General features: G+C 44.2%; 1 long non-coding RNA gene across 1 annotated transcript; it reads left to right on the top strand.

Moving 5' to 3' along the window:
- Positions 1-540: 540 nt before the first annotated feature.
- LOC147971546 (uncharacterized) lies at positions 541-14,791 on the top strand. The gene is made up of 3 exons (XR_015604748.1): positions 541-919; positions 1,924-1,995; positions 14,474-14,791. It is a non-coding gene; the product is annotated as an uncharacterized LOC147971546 (long non-coding RNA).
- Positions 14,792-15,049: the final 258 nt, after the last annotated feature.

Here is a 15,049-nt window from a genome sequence, read left to right as displayed (position 1 = left end):
CAGTAATCACACACTAATGGTGCCATGTAATCACAATTAATTTGCTAAACCTCACTTTGATCCAAACCGAGTTAAAATTCAAAATTTAAAGTAAAGTGAAAATAATATTTCTTCAAACAGTAAAACAAAAATGTTAGTAATGTTGCAAATAATCACTTAGTATTTTTAGGGAGAAAGCAACATTTAATAAAAATAACTAAATGCCCTAAAACCATTAAAACAGGGGACAAAACAATATTTTTATTGCTTTTTAAATTGTATAAAATTACAAACTATTTTATTTTAAGACCAATCTATTTGTGGCAATGTATAATTTTGCAATATGAATCATGAGACAAGATTTCTATTTTACTAAGCTCATTTGCAATTAAATTTAAAAGCCAAACAACAGCTAACTAATTAATAAAAAGGATAAAAGGAAAATGTCACTATGCACTTATGGCCCAGTGCTACAGTAGCACAACCAGCCCATCTAGGGCCTTTTCCCCTACCTCATTCATGTACAGAGAGACAAAAAGCTCCCCGTGTCAACCATCCACGGCCGCCGTGGCGTGATGCTTGACGTGTGGCGCTACAGGAGCTCACCTGGGAGAGGATAAGACCGAGCCCAACCCCCGGGACAAACCCTAATCCCCATTCTCTCCCTCTTCCACACCCTCGTTCGATTTGGAGCTCGCCCGAGCTCGCACTCGTCGTGGCCGTCCTTGTAGCCGCGGCCACCGTGCGCTTCGTCGCCTGAGAAGACATCCAGGAGAACCGTCACGGCCCACTTTGTCCACCTCGAGCATCGAATCGAGCAGAGCCGTCCCTTGCGCTCGCCATCGATGACATCTTCGCCGCGTACATCGTCGTCGTCCGTCGTCGATTGCCGCCGCTCCGGTCCACCTCCGGCCTCCCCGGCCATGCCCCCGAGTTCGCAGTGAGCTTCTCCTCCATCTCCCCCTATTTCCCCCTTTATCTGTTGCTGTAGGCTACGCATCCCGTCATGCTCGAAGCTCCATGCCCGCGGCCATGCTTAGCCGCCCATGGCCGCGCCCCTCGCCGTGTCCGGCCGCATGCGCGTGCGCCCTGGACGCGCCCGCGCCACCCGCTGCTCTTGCTGCCATTGCTTACCGTTGCCGTGTGCCGCTCCCGCGCTTGCCTTGCTGGTCCTTCTCCTTGCGCTGCTACTGCTGCTGCTGTCCTACGCTGATGCTCTTGCTGTTGTGTTGCTGCTCCCTGCTACTGCTATCTCCGTTGCTGCTCATAGCCATAGTCGCTGCTGTCTTTTGTCGTTGCTGATCGCCCCTGCACTGGCCTCGGTTGTGGCCGTAGCCTTGGCTGAGTGCCTTGTGCGGTGCATGTGTGTGCACAGGCATAAGGCTTGCTAGGCCTCTGGCCGGACTCTTCAAATTAGATTAGGACTAATCATACGAGTTAGTATAATTGCTACACTATGACATATGGGACCCCTCTGACTAGATTGAAATAAAATCTTTTGAAAATTATTAAAACACTGTCATGTGGGACCCCATGCATTGTTCACTTGACCAGTCAAATTGACTTGGTCAACTCAAATTATATAATTCTAGAAAATGTAGGAAATCATTTAAACTTTAAAAATTAATAGAAAATAAACCGTAAGTCGGATGAAAATACTTTGTATATAAAAGTTGCTCAGAACGATGAGACGAATCTGAATATGCAGTCCATTCGTCCGCCATGCGTCCCTAGCATAGCTAACATGCAACTTTCCTCCTTCGGTTCATCTGTCCGGAAACGCGAAACACCGGGAATACTTTCCCGGATGTTTCTCTCCTTCGCCAGTACCACCTACTACTGCGTTAGGTCACTCTAGCACCGTGTATTACCATGTTATGCTTTGTGATACTTTAATTGCTTTGTTATTTATTGTATTCCCCCTCCGTTACTTTTTTTCGGTAGATCCCGACACTGCCGGCGACCCCCAGTTCGACTACGGTGTTGACGACCTCTTCTTCTTGCCAGAGCAATCAGGCAAGCCCCCTTTTGATCAACCAGATATCGCCCACTATCTTCTCTCTTATTCTTGCATTAGGTTTGCTACTGTTGTTGATTCGATAGCTCCTATTCTGTTACATAACCTGTCATTGTTGCTACAATTGTTGATACCTTGCCTACTATCCTAATGCTTAGAATAGGTTGCTAGTATTACATCAGTGGCCCTATATTCTTGTCTGTCTGCCATGCTATATTACTGGGTCGTGATCACTTGGGAGTTAATCACGGGTATATACTTATATACATAATACATGACACATGTGGTGACTAAAGTCGGGTTGACTCGTTGAGTACCCGCGGTTGATTCACGGATTGAGAGCTGAAATGACATACTTTCTCGACGGCCCTCTGTGTGGATCTTTGTGACGGAGCGACAGGGCAGGTTGAGACCACCTAGGAGAGAGGTGGGTCTGGTCCTGGTCGGTGTCCGCGGTTGCTTCAAAATAACACGCAAAATGAGATCTTGGTATTTGATCTGAGTCTGGACATTGGTCTATACGCACTAACCAACTACGCGGGAACAGTTATGGGCACTCGACGTCGTGGTATCAGCCGAAGCCTTCCTGACGTCAACGACTAAGCGACGTGCGCTGGATTGGACTGGAACGTCTGCTCTTGTATTAGGGAGGCTAGGTCTGCTTACCGGCCGCGTTCGCAATGTGCAGGTGTGCAATGGGCGATGGGTCCAGACCCCTGCATGCTTAGGATTTAGACCGGCGTGCTGACCTCTCTATTGTGCTTAGATAGGGCTGCGACGTCTTGATCTTCCGAGGCCGGACATGACCCAGAAAAGTGTGTCTAGCCGGAGGGATCGAGTGTGTTGGGTGATGTGGTGCACCCCTGCAGGGAGTTTATCTATTTGAATAGCCGTGTCCCTCGATAAAAGGACGACCCGGAGTTGTACCTTGACCTTATGACAACTAGAACCGGATACTTAATAAAACACACCCTTTCAAGTGCCAGATACAACCCGGTTGAAAGATCGTGGATGTCGCCTAAAGGGGGGGTGTGAATAGACGTTTTAAATAATTACGATTTAGGCTTGAACAAATGCGGAATAAACCTAGCGGTTAATTTATCAAGCACAAAACCTAAAACAAGTAGGCTCACCTATGTGCACCAACAACTTATGCTAAGCAAGATAAGCAACTATGTGATAGCAAGATATATGACAAAAAACAATATGGCTGTCACAAAGTAAAGTGCATAAGTAAAGAGCTCGGGTAAGAGATAACCGAGGCACGTGGAGACGATGATGTATCCCGAAGTTCACATCCTTGCAGATGCTAATCTCCGTTTGAAGTGGCGTGGAGGCACAATGCTCCCCAAGAAGCCACTAGGGCCACCGTAATCTCCTCACGCCCTCGCACAATGCAAGATGCCGTGATCCCACTAAGGGACCCTTGAGGGCGGTCACCGAACCCATACAAATGGCAACCCTTGGGGGCGGTTACCGAACCCGTACACTTTGGCAACCCTTGGGGGCCGTCACCGGTACCCGTCAAATTGCTCGGGGCGATCTCACAACCTAATTGGAGACCCCGACGCTTGCCCGGAGCTTTACACCATAATGATTGAGCTCCGAACAACACCAACCGTCTAGGGCGCCAAGGCACCCAAGAGGAACAAGCTCTAGGGTGCCTAAACACCCAAGAGTAATAAGCTTTTCAAACTTCACTTCCACGTATCACCATGGAGAACTCAAACCGATGCACCAAATGCAATGGCAAGGGCACACGGATTGCCCAAGTCCTTGTCTCTCAAATCCCACCTGAGCAACTAATGCTAGGGAGGAAAATGAGAGGAAGAACAAGAAGGAGAACACCAAGAACTCCAAAATCTAGATCCAAGGGATTCCCCTCACATATAGGAGAAAGTGATTAGTGGAAATGTGAATCTAGATCTCTTCTCTCTTTTCCCTCAAAAACTAGAAAGAATCCATGGAGGAAATGAGAGTTAGCAAGCTCAAAGAAAGTCAACAATGGGGGCAAAAACGAGCTCAAGAGATAGGGTTCATTGGGGAAGAAGACCCCTTTTTATAGAAGGGAGGAAATCCAACCGTTATGTGCTCAGCCCGCACACGAGCGGTACTACCACTCCTGGTCCTGATACAACCGGGACTCACAGTATACGTGCAGAACCCTACCAGGCGGTACAACCGGGCGACCAGGCGGTAGCACCGGTTGAGAAGAACAACCGGAGCAATCGCCCAGCCACCGCTCAACCACCGCATAGGAACAGAAGGGAGTCACCCCTGAGTGCGGTAGTCGAGCGGTACCAGGCCAGTGCAACCGCATGGCCTTGAGCGCTCGGACGGCTAAGTCCTGAGCGGTAGAACCGCTTCGGACACCGGTGGTACCGGTACGACCGGACCAACCGGGCCACCACCGCCCGAGTACCGCATCAAAACAGAGGCCTGACCGGTACTTGGGTGGTGCCTGGCCGGAACAACCGCCCAAGCCTTTGCTGAGCAAGATGGCGGTACCACCGCCCGAAAGCAGCGGTACAACGGCTGAGAGCTCCAAGCGGTACTATCGTTGGGGCTCGCGGTACTACCGCTGGGACCAGACAAAAACCACTTCCAAGAAAACAAGAACTGCCATAACTTCTGCATATGAGCTCCGAATTGAGCAAACTCAAGCTTGTTGGAAACAAGACGACGAGTAGCATGAAAACAGCGACTGGTAATAGTAAGAAGAGGCAGGCGTGGTATGCCTAACAAAAAAAGGAGTGAAACCTCCAACCGAGAAGAATCGGCATAACCTCCAACATCGAAAACATCATAGAAGATGCATGCGAACTCCGTTTTCGATGAATTCAAACTTGTCATCAAGATGATCATAAGCTCTAAGACTCACAAAGAGAACCAAATAAGAACCAAGAAATATGATGCAAGGATGCAATGGTTTGAGCTCTCTACGAACGATACGATCAACCTACTCATCGAGAGCCCCCTTGATAGTACGACAATCGATCCTATAACCCGGTCTCCCAACTACCATCATGAGACCGGTAAAATAAAAAACCTATCAAGGGCAAACCTTTGCCTTGCACATGGTCCACTTGAGCTAGATGATGACAATCTTGACTCCCTCAAGTTGGACCATCTTTCTTGATTGTGTTGACTCGATGAAGACTAGTTGATTGCTCCCCCATACTCCACTATGTGTGAGCCACTCTTCCGCACATCTTCACAAGTCCATTGTCACCACAAAGGACGGCAAGCTTCAAGCATTTGATCTCTTCGTGATGCTCCACTTGAACTTGCACACCGTAACCTAACCCCACAAAGAACTCTCACGAAGACCATGGGTTAGTACACAACGCGTAATTGACAATGGTATGGGATCACTTGATCCCTCTCGGTACATCTTCTGCGCTTTGTGAGTTGATCAACTTGATTCACTCTTGAATTAGTCTTGATCAACCTTTAACCTTTCCAATTCTCTTCATTTGAATGATGTCTTGAAGGTAGACATGAATGATCACACAATCTTCTTCTTCAAGACATGCTTGCAATAAGCTCAACTCTCACATGACCAATTTTTGGATAATTCCTTGAATAACACCTTGGTCGACACAAACTCTCCTTGAAATCAACACATGCACTCCAAGAAAAGCCTATGGACAAAACCTTCAAATATAACTCAAGGAAACCATTAGTTCATAAAGATTGTCATCAATTATCAAAACCAAACATGGGGGCACTGCATGTTCTTTCAATCTCCCCCATTTTGGTAATTGATGACAATCACTTTCAAGAGAGTTTAATACAAGGAATTATGCATCATCATGCAATGCAACAACCAATAAAGCATGCCTATGAGATGCAAATGCTTAGGAACAAAATCAAAGCAAGGAGAAAACTCTAAAGACTTCTCCACAAAACTCTCTGAAACCTCCACAAAACTCTCTGAAACTTCTCCCCCATTGGCATCGATTGTCAAAATGGGTGAAAAGCTAAGAAGACCAATATAAAATGTGTTCCTCCAAAAGTTGTGTATTTCTCAACAAGAGAGTGGAATGCCATACAGATATCCAAAGGTAATACTTGGAGGGAGAACAACTATATTGAGGCACCAAGATTGCTAAAGGAATGATATGCCACAAGGACATAACAAAGAGAGACACAAGCAATCAAGCAATCAAAAGGTACCAATTGAAACAAGCAATCAACGGATATCAATTGAACCAACTAGACCAAAGATCCTACGAGCCACATGAATAAAGGATATTAAGATATGAGCAAAGGAGTGTTCTAAAGAAGCTAGAGAAGCTCCCCACGATTTGTGCACACATAAGAATATTTGAATTTGGATACAAAGTGCACAAAATAGGATCATAGCTCCCCCAAAATCAATAGAAACTTACAAAAAGTGCAAGTGAGCATATAGGAAACTAAGCCTAGTACTTGAAACAAACACATGGTTGAGCAACAAGTAAAAGAGCCAACTTAAGAAAGGGCTCAACCAAAATGATGTGTGTGAGTCAAGGCAATGCACTTGAGAAGACTAATGTACGGATGAGCATTAGGCATCAATAAAGTCTTGAAAGAATGAGGCACACGGTGCAAGGCCTATCATTCCCACACACAACTAGCAAATGGGTTCACAAGCTTACTAATAAGCATATTAAGAACCTATGCTTGTGACAACCCGTGGTGAAGATAGAAGATGAAAGCCTCATCAAGACGAGGGATACCAATTAAGATGGCAAAAGCCTCATAAAGATAAGCATAAGGAAAATAATCTTCACCACACAAGAGTGCATCAAGATGCAACGCTAGAAGACACGCACTCAAGGCAAAAGCTTTCACGAAGCCACCAAAGAAATATCATAAGAAACACAAGGTGGACGTGAAAGAACGGATATCAACTAGATATGCAAATTATCTCAAGTGTATAAGATTCTAGGTAGACGAAATCATGATGATATATATCTATAAAAAAGGATGTACATCCGAAATATTTACAACACGAGGAACAAGATATCCAAAGGGAGGTCATACATATACCAATAAGATATTTGCTTGGAAGCATAGCACATGGCTAGATATGATCTTATTGTATATAAATGAATTCCTACCACACACCCATCAAAGACATCACAACTAGCAACAAGAGATCATTGTTGGGATGCTTTGAGAAAGGGAACAAGTATCACAAGAATGAATGAATAACATGCCATGATACAACCTACACAAGGTTGATGCAAGAAATGTGTGCATGAAGAATATGAAGATACTTGTTACCGAGTTAACATTGGAAGGATGTAGTAGATACCAATTGAAGGTATATATAGTAGTTCATTGATCATCCTAGCTCGACTCCAATAAGCACATGATGACAACACCTTCCTTGTGAGTGAGCCGAGCATACAATGTATCTCCACTTGTTCCTAGAACAACAACACAAACAAAATGGTACCCAAACTCATTGGGACCAAAGAGTGAGAGAACCAACAACACATAGGACAAACTCCACATAAATATGTGCATATAGATATGAAAATGAATTTCATGCACATCTCATCCAATTTGAGACTTGGTGGAGTTTCCCCTATATATTGGGTCAAAGAAAGAAAACATGCCAAAGAAACTACAAGAAGTAAATATGCATGCTCAAGACTTTCAAGAACCGAGACCAAAAGACAAAGAAATACCAAGCGAAGAAAAGATACCAACTGGATAAATCATCACTTGGAGGATATCCATAAAAGATACATCAAGAAATGAGATATCCATTGATACACTCAAAAAGAAAGATGTCAAACTCCCAAAAGAGAGAATGGTTCCAAACAAATCAAGCCCTCTACAAAGTTTCATGATGGCACAAAGCACCAAAAAGAAACGGCTTGCCTTCCACAAACACACACTTGATAAGGATCACAAGATAAGTGTTTTATAGAGAATAGGATAGCTCCCCAAAGACTAGTGCATTATAGAGAATTTGCATTTGAATACAAAATGCACGAGGTGGGATCACCACTTTCACTATATCTAGAAAACACTAGACAAGGTCAAGAAATTAACAAGATCCATAAGTGGTATGGAATACAATGGGAGTTGACACAACCCTAGGCAAGAGATAAAGTAAATAAAAGCAAAGACCAATGTAAAGATGATCAATAATTTCTACCACACATAAGTGAGTACCAATTGTCAAAAGACAAGAAGTATTTGGGAATAATTCCTGGTGGTAGATAACAAGGATATCCGACATCATCACACCAAACAAAAGCAAATTGCAACTTGTAGAGCTAACATGCCACCTAGGAACAAAATAATTTACAATATCAACTCTAGGTGACAATATCTCAAATGTACACATTTTCTAGGCTGGTAATATACACATAGCATATTACTCCCCCATAATGTGATACCAATAAGGATAAACAAGAGGCAAATAAAAGGATCCAACAAGAGATAATTAATGGACTATTTAGAATTTGAATTTCTCATGAGAAGACATACCACATAGCGACTAGATAATCTTGAAATATCAATACTAGATGGTATTACTTATGTACACACATTTATAGAATTGTGAGCTGCACAAAGCACATCACTCCCCCATAATGGGATATTCCATTAATCTCTCACAAGAGCCAACTAAGAAATAAACAAGATGCAAAAGGCTCAACGCATGACACACACGTACAAGATGTGCAAACCAACACACACATACTTGATTGCTCAAGATAATCAAGTTGGAAGCACAACATATACAAACACATACAAGGAACAAAATCAAAACATGCAAGGGGGCAAGTAATTTTCAATGTAAGCAATTGACGTACAAGTTACCGCAAGGAGGCACATTGGATATAAGATATAATCTTGATGATTCAATTGACTTGGCTTGAGACAATAAGAATGATGAAGTACCCTTAATTCTTCATAATGTAGTCAAGTCTCCAATGACCTCCAACATCACCTATTGATCAAGTTTGAGCTTGTTGGTCCCCAACCAAGTTGGGTCCTAAGAGGTTAGTCACAATAGGCTTGGCTACCCAAATGGTTCTTTGCTTCAAACCACTTTGAGTACCAACAAACTTTGCAACCACATTGCCAACCTTATCCTTCCCAAGAGAATAAACATTATCAATAATAATTGGGTTGGATAAGTTACCACTAGTGCATGAAGAGGCGAGGTGACCTTTCTCGCGATATAGGTAGCAACGTCTACTCTTCACTTTCTTCTCACTTGATTTCTCAACTTGAGAAGCATAAGCTTGAGTCTTCTTGGGAAGAGGCTTTCCTTCAACTTGAGGTTGAGAATGAGAGTGTACTTGTGGCCGCTTCCCTTGTTGCTTGTCACTAATGGGCTTCTTCTTCAATGGGCAAGATCTAACATGATGCCCTTCTACTTTGCACTTGAAGCAAACAATCTTGGCCGAATTCTTGACTTGTTCTTGGCCCTTCCTTTTGTTCACCTTGGACTTCTTCTTGTTGGAGTTGAATCCAAGTCCACCTTTGTCATTGGGGGATTTTTGCACGCTCAAAATGTTGTTGAGAGTAAATTTCCCTTCATGACTCTTTTCCAAGTCTTTCTTTAAAGAAGTGACTTGGTCCTTGAACTCTTTGATTTCCTCTACATGGTTAGTCTCAACACAAGTACTAGAAGAAGTATAAGCTTCATCATTAGAGCAACAAGGCAAGGAAAGCAATTCATCACAAGATGTACCAATGTTATGCATGGATGAATTGTGAGGACTAGCACAAGGCAATATAGCATTTTGACCGAAAGTAGTGCTAGTATCCACATGAGGCTCACTAGATGTTACCTTAGCAAGCATGGCCTCATGAGCTATCTTTAGCACATTATGGGATACTAGAAGATCATCATGAGAGCTTGTGAGCTTTACATAATTTTCTTCCAACATCTCATAGTTGCTAAATAGCAACTCAAGTTGAGTCCTTAGCTCAACATTCTCCTTTAATATGGATGCTTCACAATAGATAGAGTTAGTAGCACAAGCATCATCATTAGCAACAAGAGGAGAAGACAACTTGGCAAGCTCTTTTGAATATGAAGCTTTAAGTTGAGCATGAGACTCGGTGAGTTTGATGAGCTCACTCTTAATGACCCTTGAGCCATTTTCGAGGTGCTCAAAGTCCTCAAGGAGTTTAGCATGCACAACTTCAAGCTCCTCATTTTTAGTTTCAAAATCATTGGCCACCTCAAGAGCTCTATCACGAGATTCCCTCACTCTAGATAATTCTAGAGCAAAAGTCTCCTTAAGAGATTCCTTGGTGGTTTGTTCAAGTTCAAGAGTTTGAGAGAGGTCCGCAATCTCATTAGTGTAATCACGCTCATGACCTTCCATTTTCTCAATGGTGACCTCATGCTCCTCGAGATGAGATTCCAACTCCTCAATATATTTATTGCTCTCAATGGTAATGGACATAATTTCCATGAAGTTGGAACGAGCAATTTTATTTCTATGAAGAGCTTTAAAAACCATTTCCCCTTTAATTTTTAAGGAGGCAACATTATCATTCTCTTCATCATAATCAACATCATCATCATTCTTGACATCATCAATATCATCACAAGATATATTGGGATTCAAAGTGGGAGATACCTTAGAAGCCTTAGCCATAAGGCAAAAAGCGGTCGATGATGATGTAGGATCTCTTGAAGCACCGTTTAAGACCACATCTTGTTCCATGGAGTGTTGGGTTTCCTCTACATTGTTAGCATAACAACTCGAGGAAATAGATACATTTTTGTCATGGCAACAAGGCATAGCAAGCATATCATCATGAGATTTAGTCAAGCAATTTCTACATGATATGCAAGGACTATCAACACAAGCATGTGAGACATTTGGAGTGCTCGAAGTGCTAAAGTCCAAAGATGGAGCATTGCAACAAGATAGTGAAGAAGAGTCATCAACGATAAGCACACTATCATCATTACAATGACCAACACTACTCACCATAGCATTACCTTGTGGCAATCCACATGTAGGCAAAGTAGAAGAAGTTGAGAAGGCAACACGGCCGGATGTGGAGGGAGAACAATCATCCCCACAAAACTTGGACACGCCATATTTATCTTGAAGCTTTGTCCACAACTCATGAGCATCCCGGAACGACATGAGTTGAAATATAACTACATTGCTCAAAACATCGAAAAGCACATTAGAAGCTTGAGCATCAAGATAAGAGTTTTTCTCATCCTCTAAAGATAATATTTGGGGATCCTTTGGAGGAGAAAAACCCATATCTACAATTCGCTCTAAATTTGGGTCCATGACCCTAAAGAGATTAAGCATGCGAATTACCCAAACATCAAAATTTGTGCCATTGACATTAAGAGTGTCAGAGAATCCTAATCCCCTAGTCGACATCTTTACTCTCTAGGCGGTTAAGCCCTATAAAGAGAGACGAGGCTCTGATACCAATTGAAAGATCATGGATGTCGCCTAGAGGGGGGGATGAATAGGCGTTTTAAAATAATTACGATTTAGGCTTGAACAAATGCGGAATAAACCTAGCGGTTAATTTGTCAAGCACAAAACCTAAAACAACTAGGCTTACCTATATGCACCAACAACTTATGCTAAGCAAGATAAGCAACTATGTGATAGCAAGATATATGACAAGAAACAATATGGCTATCACAAAGTAAAGTGCATAAGTAAAGAGCTTGGGTAAGAGATAACCGAGGCACGCGGAGACGATGATGTATCCCGAAGTTCACACCCTTGCGGATGCTAATCTCCGTTGGGAGCGATGTGGAGGCACAATGCTCCCCAAAAAGCCACTAGGGCCACCGTAATCTCCTCACGCCCTCGCACAATGCAAGATGCCGTGATTCCACTAAGGGACCCTTGAGGGCGGTCACCGAACCCGTACAAATGGCAACCCTTGGGGGTGGTCACCGAACCTGTACACTTTGGCAACCCTTGGGGGCGGTCACCGGTACCCGTCATATTGCTCGGGGCGATCTCCACAACCTAATTGGAGACCCCGACGCTTGCCCGGAGATTTACACCATAATGATTGAGCTCCGAACAACACCAACCGTCTAGGGCGCCAAGGCACCCAAGAGGAACAAGCTCTAGGGTGCCCAAACACCCAAGAGTAATAAGCTTCTCAAACTTCACTTCCACGTATCACCGTGGAGAACTCAAATCGATGCACCAAATGCAATGGCAAGGGCACACGGAGTGCCCAAGTCCTTCTCTCTCAAATCCCACCGGAGCAACTAATGCTAGGGAGAAAAATGAGAGGAAGAACAAGGAGAACACCAAGAACTCCAAGATCTAGATTCAAAGGGTTCCCCTCACATAGAGGAGAAAGTGATTGGTGGAAATGTGGATCTAGATCTCCTCTCTCTTTTCCCTCAAAAACTAGCAAGAATTCATGGAGGGAATGAGAGTTAGCAAGCTCAAAGAAGGTCAACAATGGGGGCAAAAACAAGCTCAAGAGATACGGTTCATTGGGGAAGAAGACCCCCTTTTATAGGAGGGGGGAAATCCAACCGTTATGTGCTCAGCCCGCACACAAGCGGTACTACCGGGACTCACAGTATACGTGCAGAACCCTACCAGGCAGTACAACCGGGCGACCAGGCGGTAGCACCGGTTGAGAAGAACAACCGGAGCAACCGCCCAGCCACCGCTCAACCACCGCATAGGAACAGAAGGGAGTCACCCCTGAGTGCGGTAGTCGAGCGGTACCGGGCCGGTGCAACCGCATGGCCTTGAGCGCTCGGGCGGCTAAGTCCTGAGCGGTAGAACCGCTCCAGACACTGGTGGTACCGGTACGACCGGACCAACCGGGCCACCACCGCCCGAGTACCGCATCAAAACAGAGGCCTGGCCGGTACTTGGGCGGTGCTTGGCTGGAACAACCGCCCAAGCCTTTGCTGAGCAAGATGGCGGTACCACCGCCCGGAAGCAGCGGTACAACGGCTGAGAGCTCCAAGCGGTACTACTGCTGGGGCTCGCGGTACTACCGCTGGGACCAGACAAAAACCACTTCCAAGAAAACAAGAACTGCCATAACTTCTGCATATGAGCTCCGAATTGAGCAAACTCAAGCTTGTTGGAAACAAGACGACGAGTAGCATCAAAACAGCGATTGGTAATAGTAAGAAGAGGCAGGGGAGGTATGCCTAACAAAAAGAGGAGTGAAACCTCCAACCAAGAAGAATCGGCATAACCTCCAACATCGAAAACATCATAGAAGATGCATGCGAACTCCGTTTTCGATGAACTCAAGCTTGTCATCAAGATGACCATAAGCTCTAAGACTCACAAAGAGAACCAAGCAAGAACCAAGAAAGATGATGCAAGGATGCAATGGTTTGAGCTCTCTACGAACGATACGATCAAGCTACTCATCGAGAGCCCCCCTTGATAGTACGGCAATCGATCCTATAACCCGGTCTCCCAACTACCATCATGAGACCGGTAAAATAGAAAACCTATCAAGGGCAAACCTTTGCCTTGCACATGGTCCATTTGAGCTAGATGATGACAATCTTGACTCCCTCAAGTTGGACCACCTTTCTTGATTGTGTTGACTCGATGAAGACTAGTTGATTGCTCCCCCATATTCCACTATGGGTGAGCCACTCTTCCGCACATCTTCACAAGTCCATTGTCACCACAAAGGACGGCAAGCTTCAAGCATTTGATCTCTTCGTGATGCTTCACTTGAACTTGCACACCGCAACCTAACCCCACAAAGAACTCTCACGAAGACCATGGGTTAGTACACAACGCGTAATTGACAATTCTTACCATACCATGGAATCACTTGATCCCTCTCGTTACATCTTCTACGCTTTGTGAGTTGATCAACTTGATTCACTCTTGATTTAGTCTTGATCAACCTTGAACCTTTCGAATTCTCTTCATTTGAATGATGTCTTGAAGGTAGACATGAATGATCACACAATCTTCTTCTTCAAGACATGCTTGCAATAAGCTCAACTCTCACATGACCAATGTTTGGATAATTCCTTGAATAACACCTTGGTCGACACAAACTCTCCTTGAAATCAACACATGCACTCCAAGAAAAGCCTATGGACAAAACCTTCAAATATAAGTTAAGGAAACCATTAGTCCATAAAGATTGTCATCAATTACCAAAACCAAACATGGGGACACCGCATGTTCTTTCACCGGTGATCGCTCTCTCATAGGGGCGACGAGGGGAGGATCGCTGGGTAGGATTATGCTATACAATGATACTTGGTGAACTTACCATCTACTCTCTCTTCTACTGCTTCAAGATGGAGGCTGCCAGAAGCGTAGTCTTCGATAGGACTAGCTATCCCTCTCTTATTCTGGCATTCTGCAGTTCAATCCACAGATACTACCCATTTCATTGATACCAATGCATATGTAGTGTAAATTCTTTGCTTGAGTACTTTGGATGAGTACTCATGGTTGCTTTGCTCCCTCCTTTCCCCCTTTCCATTCCTCTCAGTTGTCGCAACCAGATGCTGGAGTCCAGGAGCCAGGCGTCATCGTCGATGACAAATCCTACTACACCGGAGGTGTCTACTACTACGTGCAGGCCGCCGCCGATGACCAGGAGTAGTTTAGTAGGATCCCAGGCAGGAGGCTTGCGCATATTTTGATCTGCATTCTAGTTTGTGCTAGCCATCTTATGGCAACTTGTTTAACTTATGTCTGTACTCAGATATTATTGCTTCCGCTGACTCGTCTATGATCGAGCACTTGTATTCGAGCTCTCAAGGCCCCTGGCTTGTATTATGATGCTTGTATGACTTATTTATTTTTAGAGTTGTGTTGTGATACCTTTCGTGAGTCCCTGATCTTAATCATACACATTTGCGTGTATGATTAGTGTACGATTGAATCGGGGGCGTCACAAGTTCATTGAATCCGATTAAACTAAAGTTGGAGAAACAGACACCCACCAGCCATCTGTGTGAGAAGCACGTCAGTAGAACCAGTCTCGCGTAAGCGTACGCGTAATGTCGGTCTGAGCCGCTTCATCCAACAATATTTCTGAATAAAGAATCAACTAGTGACGACA

The sequence above is a fragment of the Triticum urartu genome, chromosome 5A (assembly GCF_056163025.1).
Source record: "Triticum urartu cultivar PI428250 chromosome 5A, HENAU_Tu73, whole genome shotgun sequence".
Classification (NCBI taxonomy): Eukaryota; Viridiplantae; Streptophyta; class Magnoliopsida; order Poales; family Poaceae; genus Triticum; species Triticum urartu.
This window is presented reverse-complemented; position numbering and strand designations above follow the sequence as displayed.